The sequence below is a fragment of the Pseudorca crassidens genome, chromosome 4 (genome assembly GCF_039906515.1).
Source record: "Pseudorca crassidens isolate mPseCra1 chromosome 4, mPseCra1.hap1, whole genome shotgun sequence".
NCBI lineage: Eukaryota > Metazoa > Chordata > Mammalia > Artiodactyla > Delphinidae > Pseudorca > Pseudorca crassidens.
This window is the reverse complement of record NC_090299.1, coordinates 119,980,434-119,996,178: the sequence shown is the minus strand read 5'-3', so window position 1 is coordinate 119,996,178 and position 15,745 is coordinate 119,980,434. Positions and strand designations below refer to the sequence as shown.

The following is a 15,745-nucleotide window of genomic DNA, read 5'->3' as shown; positions in this document are numbered from 1 at the left end:
ATTCATCACACCTCCATTCTACTTTTATATTTAGCTCTATTTTTTCCCCAAATTTCAATGTCAATATGGAGCAAGTTCATACATAAATAGTCTCCAAACCTATAGCTTTATTGTTTGCTTCCCCAAACATATTTTTGCACCTTTTCTCCTCCTAGCTGTTGCTTATTTAAGTTCTAAGCCATATGGTTATGCCAAGCAAATATACAGAATCTTAAAGCTGGAAAGATATCTCAAAGTTGACTCACTTCAACCTCATAACTAATGCAAAAATAATCTTAAACTCCCTGGCAGGTAATGTGGACTCTGAACAGTTCCAGGACAGAAAGCCCACTAAATCACAAGGAAGCCAATTTCTTATATTCCTAAATTAAGACATTTCACTTGCTCTTCCAATGCCTGATGGGAACAGCCTCCTTCCAGGCCTTTGCATAACTTGCTTCCTAAATACATTTAAGCCTCTGCTTTAATGTCAGCTTCTCAGCAAGACTTGCAGTCACTCTTATTCTCTTATCCATCTTTATTTTTCTCCACAATACTTATTGCTACCTGACATTACACTGTAGGTGTATTTGTTTGTTTGTTGATTATCTGATGAAACACAGAATACAAGCTCCAAGAAAGGAAGGACTGTATTTTATTACCACTGTATCTCCAACCCCTAGAGTAATGCCTGGTATACAATAGGTACCAGAAATATTTGTTGATTAATTGAATATTGAACTTAAATGGGCATTCCTATAACTTTTACCCACTGATCGAAGTTCTGCTTTTGGGAAATCAAATAAAAGCAAACATTCTCCATGTAAATTGGTACAGCCACTATGGAGAACAGTATGGAGGATCCATAAAAAACTAAAACTAGAGCTGCCATATGATCCAGCAATCCCACTCCTGGACATATATCCAAGAAAAACATACTTCAGAAAGATACATGCACCCCAATGTTCATTGCAGTACTATATACAGTGGCCAAGACATGGAGCAACTTAAATGTCCATCAACAGATGAATGGATAAAGAAGAATGGTACATATATACAGTGTAATACTACTCAGCCATAAAAAAAGAAATAATGCCATCTGCAGCAACATGGATGGACCTAGAGATTATCATACTAAGTGAACTAAATCAGACAGAGAACAACAAATATCATATGACATCACTTATATGTGGAATCTATAAACTTATTTACAAAAGAGAAACAGACTCACAGACTCGGAAAACAAACTTATGGTTACCAAATAGGAAAGGTGGGGGGAAGGGATAAATTAGGAGGTTGGGATTAACATATACACTCTACTATATGTAAAATAGGTAATCAACAAGGACCTGTTGTATAGCACAGGGACCTCTACTCAATACTCTGTAATAACTTATATGGGAAAAGAATCTGGAAAAGAATAAATATATGTTTAACTAAATCACACCTGTAACTACCACAACATTATAAATAAATTATACTCCAATATAAAATAAATTTTTTAAATAATAGTAATAAAAAATTTTTTTAAAGAGCAAACACTCTCTTACATTATGGCCAACATTCAGACTTTTTTTTTTTTTTTTTTTTTGGTGGTACGCGGGCTTCTCACTGCTGTGGCCTCTCCCGTTGCGGAGCACAGGCTCCGGACGCGCAGGCTCAACGGCCATAGCTCACGGGCCCAGCCGCTCCGCGGCATGTGGGATCTTCCCAGACTGGGGCACGAACCCGTGTCCCCTGCATCAGCAGGCGGACTCTCAACCACTGCGCCACCAGGGAAGCCCCAACATTCAGATTTTTAAAAACAACTTTCAAATCCTTTCCTTTCAGAACTATGGTATATCAGGCAGTAGAAACCATTTTCACAAGCATGATATTAAAATGCAATTTTATCATCCCAAAGCAAATAATCAGCGAAGTGAATCTTGGAAATAAGACTTGGGGTTTATAGACATTAGAGATAATACTGTGATTTGGAATTAGGAAGTGGAACTCAGGAACAGGGGGAAATCCAGACTATTGCTATTTCGCCTATTTAAGGAGTATTAGAGAAAATGGATTACTAGATCAGTACTACAGCTCTGTGATGGTGTACTGTCAATTCCAGCATGTTGTAGGAACAGCCATAATTTCTCAATAAAAGTTTTCCATTTTACCTGGGGAATTAACCTCTAACCCTCAGTTTCCTTATCTGAATAAGATTACCTTATCTAAATAAGATTATCTTCAAAATTTCTAACAGTTGAGATTATCCTTATAACCAACTTTCATCTAGCTAATAAGTAACACCTGAAAGGAGTATAATTCTTTGGCTGAGATTAGAGATGAGGTGATGGAGCTGACGGCCTGGGGGATGTAATCAGTTTTTGAATAGCCTTTCTCAGAACTGAGCTAGGGAACTTTAAAGGTAATAAAAAGAGAATACTGAGCACCCATGAAGACCCCATTTAGAGGTATGGAATTGGAGTCAGTGAACGTCTCACAGATTGGAGACTTTCTCTACTAATGTTATATGGACCAGAAGAGGGGAAGGGGAAGATACTCTGTGAGTGATCCAGGTCTGAGGCTGGGCAAGGTGAAGGCATGACATTTTGATGTAATTATGAGGGTGATGTTCTGGTTATGGGGTACATCTTGGGAGGGAAATAGTAAGAGAAGTGAGACAGAAAGAGTAAATAAATGTTTGTTCGACACAGAAACATTTTAAGAAGTTGGAATATGTCCAGTAACTGTTTACATTGATGGATGCATGTCATGTATATTCTTTACTCCTTTCCTCTATGCTTTATTACAAGTCTTGGCTTTCAAAGTACCTTAAATATACTTGCTCTACACTAAAATTATTTCTAAAATCTCACTCTTCTTTGGGGTGTCCTAACTTTTTTGTTCTACTTCTTAATGACTTCGTATGTGGAAAATTTTCTTTTATTTCCTATTCAAGTACAAATAAAACATTACCAGAATAACTAAAACTGGGTATTGCATATTATCTTACATATCTGGCATACCCCAGTTTGTTTACAGCTTTTTCATGTATCTTTCTTACCAAAGGAGTACAGCTAATTCTGAATAACTGATGATAAGGGAGGATGATACTAGTATGTATAAATTATATCCACAAACCTCATTTTAGACAAGGGTTTTAACTACCTTATCAACAAATCTTTTATAAGGGTTCCTAATGCTAGCAGAATTATTTGGTTTTCGGTCTCTTCGGCTTACCAAAAGGGCAGAAAGCCAGGAGTAGATGAAGGCCAAGTGTGGAGAGTCAGCCACATAGCTTGTCCCTCTAAAGGGGCTCACTTCAGCCCTTCTTTCTACTTTCTGTGAAAGCTCCACCCACTTTCTTTGTCCTTTAGAAAGTCAGCCAGCAATATTAATTAAGCAATCTTTAACACACTGACCAAATTCTTTTCCTTTACCTTTTAAATTTTCTCCTCAGATTACCTTTATCTTCATTTTGGAAAACAGGTCCAGCACTGGGGTCTCAAAATTGTCTTATCACGCCTTTTCTATGTGTCTACTCCCCTTTGCAGATCTCTATTTATCATTATAACTTTTTCCAAAACAATGAACATTTCTCTAATGACCAGGCTGTGGCCCAGGCTTCTGCACCTCTCCTTCCTTACAAATATCCATATAAGGACATGGTCACCAAAATATTTCTTGATTGTAGCAATTCCTTCCTCAAGTTCCCAGTGAGACTTCTTCCCTTCTTCCAACACAACCTTCCACCAGACCAAATCATTGTTATCTGAAGGACACCGCTTTCCTATCTGCAATTTGCTGAGTCACATCTTGCCATTACTCTGCTCTGATCACCCAATTCTTTTTGCCTATTTGCATAATATCTTACAAACAATACATCTCCTCATTCAGCTATGATTTCCACAGCTAAAATACAAAGATCAACTTTCACATAATGGGTGCTTCTTTCAACTTCCCACTGGCCATCTATCAGGTCAACCTTCTCACCAATTCACTTCTTCACTATTTTGTCTGGTTATCTGTGAAAGCAACATAAGTAAGTGTGACCATCCCACACTTCACAGTTAAGAAAAATGAGGCCCTGACAAGACAGTTAAATTACTAGACAAGCATTAGTATACTGTAGGTAGCGGTGACTCTCTGTAGTCATCAAAGTAACATTGATGTTTAAAACAGAAACTGTCAGATAACATTTTGTGAGTGTATTTTACCAAGAATTTAGCTGAACACTTGCCTGATTCTCCACTGGTCCCTTCGCCATCCCCAAGATCCCAGGCCAGAGCATGATAACACCCAAGGGCACACTCGCTGGCTCCATCAGGTCTCCTCTCCCAGAACTCAAGCATCCAGCCATCCGCAGGTCCTGGTGATTGAGAATAAGCATCTTCCTTAGAGTTGCTTGACAGATACATCTTCCGCATTATTGCATCCTCAACGCGAGGACTTCCTTTTTTTAATCTCCACTTCTCTCTTTTCCATTAAATACAACTTACAGTAAAGTCAGAAATAAACCCTGGTATTTCACTTAGAGATCTCTCAAATAGATGGAGACTGTCAGTGCCCTGCTTTGCAAAATGTTTAACCATGCTTATATTGCTCTGCTTTAAGTATTCAACTTTGTATTTCCTTAGATAAAATGATAAAAGACATCCAACAACATTTTCCAGAAATGAATCAATCTTAGATATTCTATCTCACAGTGTCCTACAATGTTTGTGTATAACCTGGGCAATTTTTAGGATCCATGATAAAATTTGGATTCCTAGGTAAGAATACTTTGATTAGTTTTCCATTGTTGCATAACAAATTATCACAAAATTATCAGCTTAAAACAAGACAAATTTATTAACTCACAGTTTCCAAGGGTCAGGAATCCAGCACATTTTTTCTGGGTCCTCTGCTTACAGTCTCACAAAGCTGCACAGTGCCAGCCATGGCCATGATTTCATCTGAGGCTTAGGCTAGGCTTAGGCTTAGAAGTCTTCTTCTAGGCTTCTTGGCTGTTGGCAGAATTCAGCTTCTTGTGGTTATAGGTCTGAGATACATCTTTCTTCCTGGCTCCCACTTGAGGCCCATTCTCAGCTCCTTGAGGCTACCCATGGTTTTCTGTCATGTGCCCCTCTCTACAATGTGACAGGTTGCTCCTTCAAGGCCAGTAGGGCAGCACCTCTCTTGCTTTTAATCACTCTTTCTAATTTGCTAAGACAAAGTCTTATATAACAATATAATCATCATAGTGACTAGTCCGTCATATTCACAGGTCCCACCAACAATCAAGAAGAGTTGATTGTACAAGGAATGTTGTACACCAGTGGGTGTAGGGGTGGAGGGTGTCTTAGAATTCTGCCTACCAAAATGGTTCAGACAGGAGTTCTCTCCAGAAGAGACATTAGTCATCCATTTTTTCTAAAATTATCACAGAGAACAATTAATGGGTTAGGCAAATCACAAACTCAGCAATTGCTATTGTCAGTGGGCATTTTCCCAACACTGTGGCCTTAGCACAATGCTCAGTTGGCTGTGAGACACCTATAGATATTGTTGTTCACAAATCTAACACCATTTTGGAAACCAATAAGAGAAAGAAAATTCAATAACTTAGGAATGGGCACTAAGTATTTTCATTTTATATCTTTTGAGCATGGGGGAATTCTTTGTGCTGGTAATTCTAGCTAAGCTTTGGGGAGAAAATTCAGAAGACAAACCTCCAGTCTAGTACTATAAAGGCTGTTTGGGGCATGAATTATCAATCACCCACCATAAAACATTCCCCACTAAAATTTTTGGTTTAGCCTGAATTATGATGCTTGAAATAAAGCAAAATATAAATTCTCTTTCATTAGTATTCTAAAAGTGCAGGGTAGCAAAGCTCACAACTACTCAGTCTATGAGTGCATGCACTGACAAAGATTAATAAAAATGTGCCAGGGAAAAGTGTCCAACTTGCAATGCTAAAAGCTAACATCACATTAAGTAAAATGTAGCTTTTTTCTTGTTTTTTTTCAATTATTGGATAAAACTTTCCACAAATCCAACTTGATTAAAAGACATTTCTTTCCACAGTTTGTGTGTTTCAAACTTTAAATATGTGTGATTTGCATAGCTGATGTCATCTCCCTAGGTTGTGTCGTTGTACACTGTCATTTGGTGATTAGCATTCCCCAGGATTCTGACACTAATTCTCTTTCTGCCAACTGCCAATCCATGCCTACCACTACATGCACAGGAACATGGTAGGAAGGGGCTGATTTAGCAGAAATCCACCAAGTACCACCAAAAAATAACTCAATACATCTATTCAATAAATACTAGAGCAGTAGCTTCATCTTTGAAAATGAAGGCATCGCATTCATATTTGAACCTTAAATCAAATGCTGCAGGTTACTTTTCATTAGCAATTTTTAGTTTGTGCAAGTTGTGCCAATTCAGTTAAAACCAAAAATTCTGGCAGTTTTTCTCCCCCTTTGCTTAGGCTTTGGAGGCTCTTTCTGTGCCATGGGATCTATCACTGTCAACATTTCATTTTGCTGTCAAGGTCTGTGGGAACTCATGGGCCAGAGACGATGCTGATACAAGAAGAGGTTGGCTTGCTGGCATTGTCCTTGGCTTTTCAGTAACTTCTCTACAGTCTCCAGCCTTCTCTAGCAGCATCCAAGTATATCCAGGCCTTCTGAAGACATATGCAGCTGGTCTCACTTCTCTTGCTCTATTCTCAGTGTTCTTTAATGTCCATGGATTTTTGGGTGGTGCCAGATCCAAAAAATGCCTTTAGATTTCTCTTATTAAGTATTTGGTTATATGCTAATTCTGAGTATATGTCTTTTATTTCATACCTAAACAAATCACAGATGCTCAATCTTTGTCTTTAAGAATGCGTGATCCACATCCAATTTCTTGGTTTTTTAGTGTGTGAGTTGTGGGGGGGGGGGATTAGAGTGAGCAGCTTGCAGTATGTTTTGATTTTTGGCCATGAGGTATGTGGGATTTTAGCTCCCGACCAGGGATCAAACACACACTCTCTGCATGAGCTCCATAGGGATAAGTCAGAGGACATAGAAAATAATATAAGCATATTTTATGTACATGAGAATATTCTGGGGAATTCCCTGGTGGTCCAGTGGTTAGGACTCAGAGCTTTCACTTCTGTGGGCCTGGGTTCAATTCCTGTTAGGGGAACTAAGATCTCACAAGCTGAATGGCATGGCCAGAAAAAAAAAAGAATATTCTATAAGGACATAAAACAGTTGTTGCCTTTGGAGAAGACCAGAGAATTTAAGAGCTTATTTATTACACATACTCTCACTTTATTTGAATGTGTTCTGTTCATTCATTTTAAAAATATTTGCACAGAAGATGGCAGAGTAGAAGGACATGTGCTCACTCCCTCTTGAGAGAGCACCATAATCACAACTAACTGCTGAACAATCATTGACAGGAAGACTCTGGAACTCACCAAAACAGATACCCCACATCCAAAGACAAAGGAGAAGCCACAGCTAGATTATAGGAGGGCCACAATCACAATAAAATCAAATGCCATAACTGCTGGGTGGGTGACTCACAAACTGGAGAACACTTATACAACAGAAGTCCACCCACTGGAGTGAAGGTTCTGAGCCCCACATAAGGCTTTCCAATCTGGGGGTCCAGCAACAGGAGGCAGAATTCCTAGAGAATCAGACTTTGAAGCCTAGTGGAATTGATTACAGGACTTTGATAAGACTGGGGGAAACAGAGACTCCACCCTTGGAAGGCACACACAAAGTAGTGTGTGCATCGGGACCCAGGGGAAGGAGCAGTGACCCCATAGGAGACAGAACCAGACCTACCTGCTAGTGTTGGAGGGCCTCCTGCAGAGGTGGGGAGTGGCTGTGGCTAACCATGGGGACAAGGACACTGGCAGCAGAAGTTCTAGGAAGTACTCCTTGGTGTGAGTCCTCCCAGAGTCCGCCATTAGCCCCACCAAAGAGCCAGGTAGGCTCTAGTGTTGGATTGCCTCAGGCCAAGCAACCAGCAGGGAGGGAACCCAGCCCCACCCATCAGCAGACTAATGGATTAAAGTTATACTGAGCTCTGCCCACAAGAGCAACACCCAGCTCTACCCACCACCAATCCCTCCCATCAGGAAACTTGCACAAGCCTCTTAAATAACCTCGTCCACCAAAGGGCAGAGAGAAGAATCAAGAAGAACTACAATCCTGCAGTCTGTGGAACAAAAATCTCATTCACAGAAAGATAGACAAGATGAAAAGGCAAAGGGCTATATACTACATGAAAGAACAAGATAAAAACCCAGAAAAACAACTAAATGAATGGAGATAGGAAACCATCCAGAAAAAAAGAATTAAGAATAATGATACTGAAGATGATCCAGGACCTTGGAAAAAGAATGGAGGCAAAGGTTGAGAAGATTCAAGAAATGTTTAACAAAGATCTAGAAGAATTAAAGAACAAACAAATAGAGATGAAAAATACAATAACTGAAATGAAAACTACACTAGAAGGAATCAATAGCAGAATAACTGAGGCAGAAGAACGGATAAGTGACCTGGAAGACAGAATGGTGGAATTCACTGTCATGGAACAGAATAAAGAAAAAAGAATGAAAAGAAATGAAGACAGCTTAAGAGACCTCTGGGACAACATTAAATGCAAGAACATTTACATTATAGGAGGCCCAGAAGGAGAAGAGAGAGAGAAAGAACCCAAGAAAATATTTGAAGAGATTATAGTTGAAAACTTCCCTAACACGGGAGAGGAAATAGCCACCCAAATACAGGAAGTGCAGAAGTCCCATACAGGAGAAACCCAAGAACAAACATGCCGAGATACATAGTAATCAAACTGGTAAAAATTAAAGAAAAAGAAAAATTATTGAAAGCAGCAAGGGAAAAATGACAAATAAGATACAAGTGAACTCTCATAAGATTAACAGCTGATTTCTCAGCAGAAAAACTACAAGCCAGAAGGGAGTGGCATGACATATTTAAAGTGATGAAAGGGAAGAACCTATAACCAAGATTACTCTACCCAGCAAAGATCTCATTCAGATTTGATGGAGAAATCAAAAGCTCTACAGACAAGCAAAAGCTAAAAGAATTCAGCACCACCAAACCAACTCTACAACAAATGCTAAAGGAACTTCTCTAGGCAGGAAACACAGGAGAAGGAAAAGACTTACAATAACAAACTCAAAACAATTAAGAAAATGGTAATAGGAACATACATATCGATAATTACCTTAAACATGAATGGATTAAATGCTCCAACCAAAAGACACAGGCTCGCCGAATGGATACAAGAACAAGACCCATATATATGCTGTCTATAAGAGACCCACTTCAGACCTAGGGACACGTACAGACTGAAAGTGAGGGGATGGAAAAAGATATTCCATGCAAATGGAAATCAAAAGAAAGCTGCAGTAGCAATACTCATATCAGATAAAGTAGACTTTAAAATAAAGACTGTTACAAGAGACAAGGAAGGACACCACATAATGATCAAGCGATCAATCCAAGAAGAGGATAAAACAATTATAAATATGTATGCACCCAACATAGGAGCACCTCAATAGAAAAGGCAACTGCTAACAGCTATAAAATAGGAAATTGATAGTAATACAAGAATAGTGGAGGACTTTAACACCTCACTTATACCAATGGACAGATCATCCAGACAGAAAATTAATAGAAAACACAAGCTTTAAATGACACAATAGACCAGATAGATTTAATTGATATTTATAAGACATTCCATCCCCAAACAGCAGACTACACTTTCTTCTCAAGGACACATGGAACATTCTCTAGGATAGATCATATCTTGGTTCACAAATCAAGCCTCAGTAAATTTAAGAAAACCGAAAATATATCAGGCATCTTTTCTGACCACAACACTATGAGATTAGAAATCAATTACAGGAAAAAATAACGTAAAAAACACAAACATTTGGAGGCTAAACAACTTGTTACTAAATAACCTAGAAATCACTGAGGAAATCAAAGAGGAAGTCAAAAAATACCTAGAGAAAAATTACAATGAAAACACGACCAACCAAAATCTATGAGACACAACAAAAGCAGTTCTAAGAGGGAAGTTTATAGCAATACAAGCCTACCGCAAGAAACAAGTAAAATCTCAAATAAACAATCTAACCTTACACCTAAAGGAACTAGAGAAAGAAGAAAAAACAAAACCCAAAGTTAGCAGAAAGAAAGAAATCATAAAGATCAGAGCAGAAATAAATGAAATAGGAACAAAGAAAGCAATAGCAAAGATCAATAAAACTAAAAGCTGGTTCCTTGAAAAAATAAACAAAATTGATAAACCATTAGTCAGACTTATCAACAAAAAGAGGGAGAGGACTCAAATCAATAAAATTAGAAATGAAAAGGGAGAAGTTACAACGGACACTGCAGAAACACAAAGCATTCTAAGAGACTACTACAAGCAACTCTATGGCAATAAAATGGACAACCTGGAAGAAATGGACAAATCCTTAGAAAGGTATAACATTCCAAGACTGAACCAGGTAGAAATAGAAAATATGAACAGACCAATGACAAGTAATGAAATTGAAACTGTGATTAAAAATCTTCCAACAAACAAAAATCCAGGACTAGATGGCTTCACAGTTGAATTCTATCAAACATTTAGAGAAGAGCTGACACCCATCCTTAAACTCTTCCAAAAACTTGCAGAAGAAGGAACATTCTGAAAAGCATTCTGAGGCCACCATCATCCTGATACCAAAACCAGACAAAGATACTACAAAAAAAGAAAATTACAGACCAATATCACTGATGAATATAGATGCAAAAATCCTCAACAAAATACTAGCAAACAGAATTCAACAACACATTAAAAGATCATACACCATGATCAAGTGGGATTTATCCCAAGGATGCAAGGATTCTTCAATATAAGCAAATCAATCAATGTGATACACCATATTAACAAATTGAAGAATAAAAACCATATGATCATCTCAATAGATACAGAAAAAGCTTTTGAGAAAATTCAACACCCATGAATGGTGAAAACTCTCCAGAAAGTGGGCATAGAGGGAAGCTACCTCAATATAATAAAGGTCATATGTGACAAACCTCCAGCCAACATCATTCTAAATGGAGAAAAAATGAAAGCATTTCCTCTAAGATCAGGAACAAGACAAAGATGTCCTCTATTGCTACTATTATTCAACATAGTTTTGGAAGTCCTAGCCACAACAATCAGAGAAGAAAAATAAATAAAAGGAATACAAATTGGAAAAGAGGTAAAACTGTCACTCTTTGCAGATGACATGGTACTATACATAAAGAATCCTAAAGATGCTACCAGAAAACTACTACAGCCAATCAGTGAATTTAGTAAGGTTGCAGGATACAAAATTAAGGCACAGAAATCTCTGGCATTCTTACACACTCATGATGAAAAATCTGAAAGAGAAATTAAAGAAACACTCACATTTGCCATTGCAACAAAAAGAATAAAATGTCTAGGAATAAACCTACCTAGAGAGACAAAAGACCTGTATGCAGAAAACTATAAGACACTGATGAAGGAAATTAAATATGATACCAACAGATAGAGAGATATACCATGTTCTTGGATTGGTAGAATCAATATTGTGAAAATGACTATAGTACCCAAAGCAATCCGCAGATTCAATGTAATCCCTATCAAATTACCAGGCATTTTTTACAGAACTAAAACAAAAAATCTTAGAATTTGTATGGAGACACAAAAGACCCCAAATAGCCAAAGCAGTCTTGAGGGAATAAAATAGAGCTGGAGGAATCAGACTCCCTGACTTCAGACTATACTACAAAGCTACAGTAATCAAGACAATGTAGTACTGGCACAAAAACAGAAATATAGATCCATGGAAAAGGATAGAAAGCCCAGAGATAAACCCAGGCACTTATGGTCAGCTAATCTATGAAAAAGGAGGCAAGGATATACAATGGAGAAAAGACAGCCTCTTCAAAAAGTGGTGCTGGGAAAACTGGACAGCTACATGTAAAAGAATGAAATTAGAACACTCCTTAACACCATACACAAAAGTCAACTCAAAATGGATTTTTTACCTAAATGTAAGACTGGACACTATAAAACTCTTAGAGTAAAACATAGGAAGAACACTCTCTGACATAAATAACAGCAAGATCTTTTTTGATCCACCTCCTAGAGTAATGGAAGTAAAAACAAAAATAAACAAATGGGACCTAATGAAACTTAAAAGCTTTTGCAAAGCAAAGGGAACTACAAACAAGATGAAAAGACAACCCTCAGAACTGGAGAAAATATTTACAAATGAAGCAACAGACAAAAGATTAATCTCCAAAATATATAAACAGCTCATATAGCTCAATATTAAAAAAAAAAAACCCAATCAAAAAATGAGCAGAAGACCTAAAGAGACACTTCTCCAAAGAAGACATACAGATGGCCAAGAAGCACATGAAAAGCTGCTCAACATTACTAATTATTAGAGAAATGCAAATCAAAACTACAATGAGGTATCACCTCACACCAGTTAGAATGGGAACATCAGAAAATCTACAAACAACAAATGCTGGAGAGATTGTGGAGAAAAGGAAACCCTCTGGCACTGTTGATGGGAATGTAAATTGATACAGCCACTATGGAGAACAGTATGGGGGTTCCTTCTAAAACTAAAATTAGAATTACCATATGATCCAGCAATCCCACTACTGGACATATACCCAGAGAAAAGCATAATTCAAAAAGACACATGCACCCCAATGTTCATTCCAGCACTATTTACAATAGCCAGGTCATGGAAACAACCTAAATGCCCATCGACAGATGAATGGCTAAAGAAGATGTGATACATATATACAATGGAATATTACTCAGCCATAAAAAGGAACGAAATTGGGTCCTTTTCAGAGACATGGAAAGACCTAGAGACTGTCATACAGAGTGAAGTAAGTCAGAAAAAGAAAAACAAATATCATATATTAATGCATATATGTGGAACATAGAAAAATGGTACAGATGAACTGGTTTGCAGGGCAGAAATAGAGACACAGATGTAGAGAACAAATGTATGGACACCAAGGCAGGAAAGTGGCTGGGGGTGGGTGTTGAATTGGGAGATTGGAATTGACATATATACAATAATATGTATAAGATGGATAACTTGCTGTATAAAAAATTTTTTTCATAAAATTCAAAAAAAAAGGAAGCACAGACAACTACAGCTCTGGCAGTGTTCAGTTTTTTTGAAAAATAATAAATAAAATTTTAAAAATATTTGCACATTTAATTCTTTCAATTAAAAATTAAAATGAGCCTAAAAAATAATGAATACTCAAAAGGAGCCCTGTGCTGGTTTGATTTAAGCAAAAAATAAATAAGTTTCTTGTTGTGATTCTATGTCAATTAGAAACAAAGTGACAAGCCATCTCCCCTTCTACAGAAAGGCGCATTTCTTCTTCATTCAAATAAAACCTAGCCAAGCACGCTTCTGAGTGCTATAAACATTCTTACAAAATACATCACACGGGGGAGAGTTGAGGAAGAAGATGGAAGTGTAAGACGCAGAGATCACCTTCCTCCCCACAGATACATCAGAATTACATCTACATGTGGAACTGCTCCTATAGAACACCTACTGAATGCTGGCAGAAGACCTCACACTTCCCCAAAGGCAAGAATCTCCCCCATGTACCTGGGTAGAGCAAAAGAAAAAAGTAAAAACAGAGAAAAAAGGTTAGGGATGGGACCTGCACCAGTGGGAGGGAGCTGTGAAGGAGGAAAGGTTTTCACACACTAGGAAGCCCCTTCGTGGCTGAAGACTGTGGGTGGCGGAGGGGGGAAGCTTCGGAACCACGGAGGAGAGCACAGCAACAGGGGTGCGGAGGGCAAAGCAGAGAGATTCCGCACAGAGGATCGGTGCCGACCAGGACTCACCAGCCTGAGAGGCTGTCTGCTCACCCGCCGGGGTGGGCGGGGGCTGGGAACTGAGGCTCGGGCTTCAGAGGTCAGACCCCAGGGAGAAGACATGGGTTGACTGCGTGAACACAGCCTGAAGCGGGCTAGTGCGCCACAGCTAGCCGGGAGGGAGTCCGGGAAAAAGTCTGGAGCTGCCGAAGAGGCAAAAGACTTTTTATTGCCTCTTTGTTTCCTGATGCGCGAGGAGAGGGGATTCAGAGCGCCGCTTAAAGGAGCTCCAGAGACGGGCGTAAGCTGCGGCTATCAGCGCGGACCCCAGAGACGGGCATGAGTTGTTAAGGCTTCTGCTGCCGCCACCAAGAAGCCTGTGTGCAAACAAAGGTCACGATCCACACCTCCCCTCCAGGGAGCCTGTGCAGCCTGCCACTGCCAGGGTCCCGTGATCCAGGGACAACTTCCCCGGGAGAACAAACGGCATGCTTCAGGCTGGTGCAACGTCACGCCAGCCTCTGCCACCACAGGTTTGCCCCTCTCTCCCCCGAGCCTGAGGGAGCCAGAGCCCCTGACTCAGCTGCTCCTGTAACCCCGTCCTGTCTGAGCGAAGGACAGATGCCCTCAGGTGACCTACACACAGAGACAGAGCCAAATCCAAAGTTGAAACCCGTGAGCTGTGCGAACAAAGAAGAGAAAGGGAAATCCCACCCAGCAGCCTCGGGAGCAGCGGATTAAATCTCCACAATCAACTTGATGTACCCTGAATCTGTGGAATACCTGAAAAGGCAATGAATCATCCCAAATTGAGGAGGAGGACTTTGGGAGCAAGTCATATTATTTTTTCCTCTTTTCCTCTTTTTGTGAGTGTGTATGTGTATACTTCTGTGTGAGATTTTGTCTGTATAGCTTTGGTTTCACCACTTGTCCTAGGGTTCTCTCTGTCCGTTTTGGGGGTTTTTTTTGTTTTCTTTTTTTTTACTTTTCAAAAAAAAATTTTCTTAATCATTATTTTTTATTTTAATAACCTGATATTATTTTATCTTTTAAAAATTTTATTTTATCCTCTTTCTTTCTATTTTTTCTCCCTTTTATTCTGAGCTGCGTGGATGAGAGGCTCTTGGTGCTCCAGCCAGGAGTCAGTGCTGTGCCTCTGAGGTGGGAGAGCCAACTTCAGGACACTGGTCCACAAGAGACCTCCCAGCTCCATGTAATATGAAACGAAGAAAATATCCCAGAGATCTCCATCTCAACATGAAGACCCAGCTTCACTCAAGGACCAGCAAGCTACAGTGTTGGACACCCTATGCCAAACAACTAGCAAGACAGGAACACAACCCCACCCATTAGCAGAGAGGCTGCCTAAAATCATACTAAGGCCACAGACACCCCAAAACACACCACGAGATGTGGGCTGCCAACCAGAAAGACAAGATCCAGCCTCATCCACCAGAACACAGGCACTACTCTCCTCCACCAGGAAGCCTACAGAACCCACTGAAAGAACCTTAGTCATTGGGGACAAACACCAAAACAATGGGAACTACGAACCTGCAGACTGCAAAAAGGAGACCCCAAACACAGTAAGATAAGCAAAATGAGAAGACAGAAAAACACACAGCAGTTGAAGTAGCAAGGTAAAAACCCACCAGACCAAGCAAATGAAGAGGAAACAGACAGTGTACCTGAAAAAGAACTCCAAATAATGATAGTAAAGATGATTCAAAATCTTGGAAATAGAATTGAGAAAATGCAAGAAACACTTAACAAGGAACTAGAAGAACTAAAGAGGAAACAAGCAACAATGAACAACACAGTAAATGAAATTAAAAATACTCTAGAAGGGATCAATAGCAGAAGA

General features: G+C 39.2%; 1 long non-coding RNA gene across 1 annotated transcript in view; it reads right to left on the bottom strand.

Annotated features, from left to right (window-relative positions):
- The window catches only part of LOC137223242 (uncharacterized), a 189,744-nt gene that overhangs the window by 47,844 nt on the left and 126,155 nt on the right, over positions 1-15,745 (bottom strand). Inside the window, exons 2-3 of the long non-coding RNA XR_010942761.1 lie at positions 4,822-4,967; positions 4,198-4,330 (exon numbers count right to left, since the gene is read on the bottom strand). This is a non-coding gene — a long non-coding RNA (uncharacterized lncRNA). The remainder of the gene's footprint in view (positions 1-4,197; positions 4,331-4,821; positions 4,968-15,745) is intronic.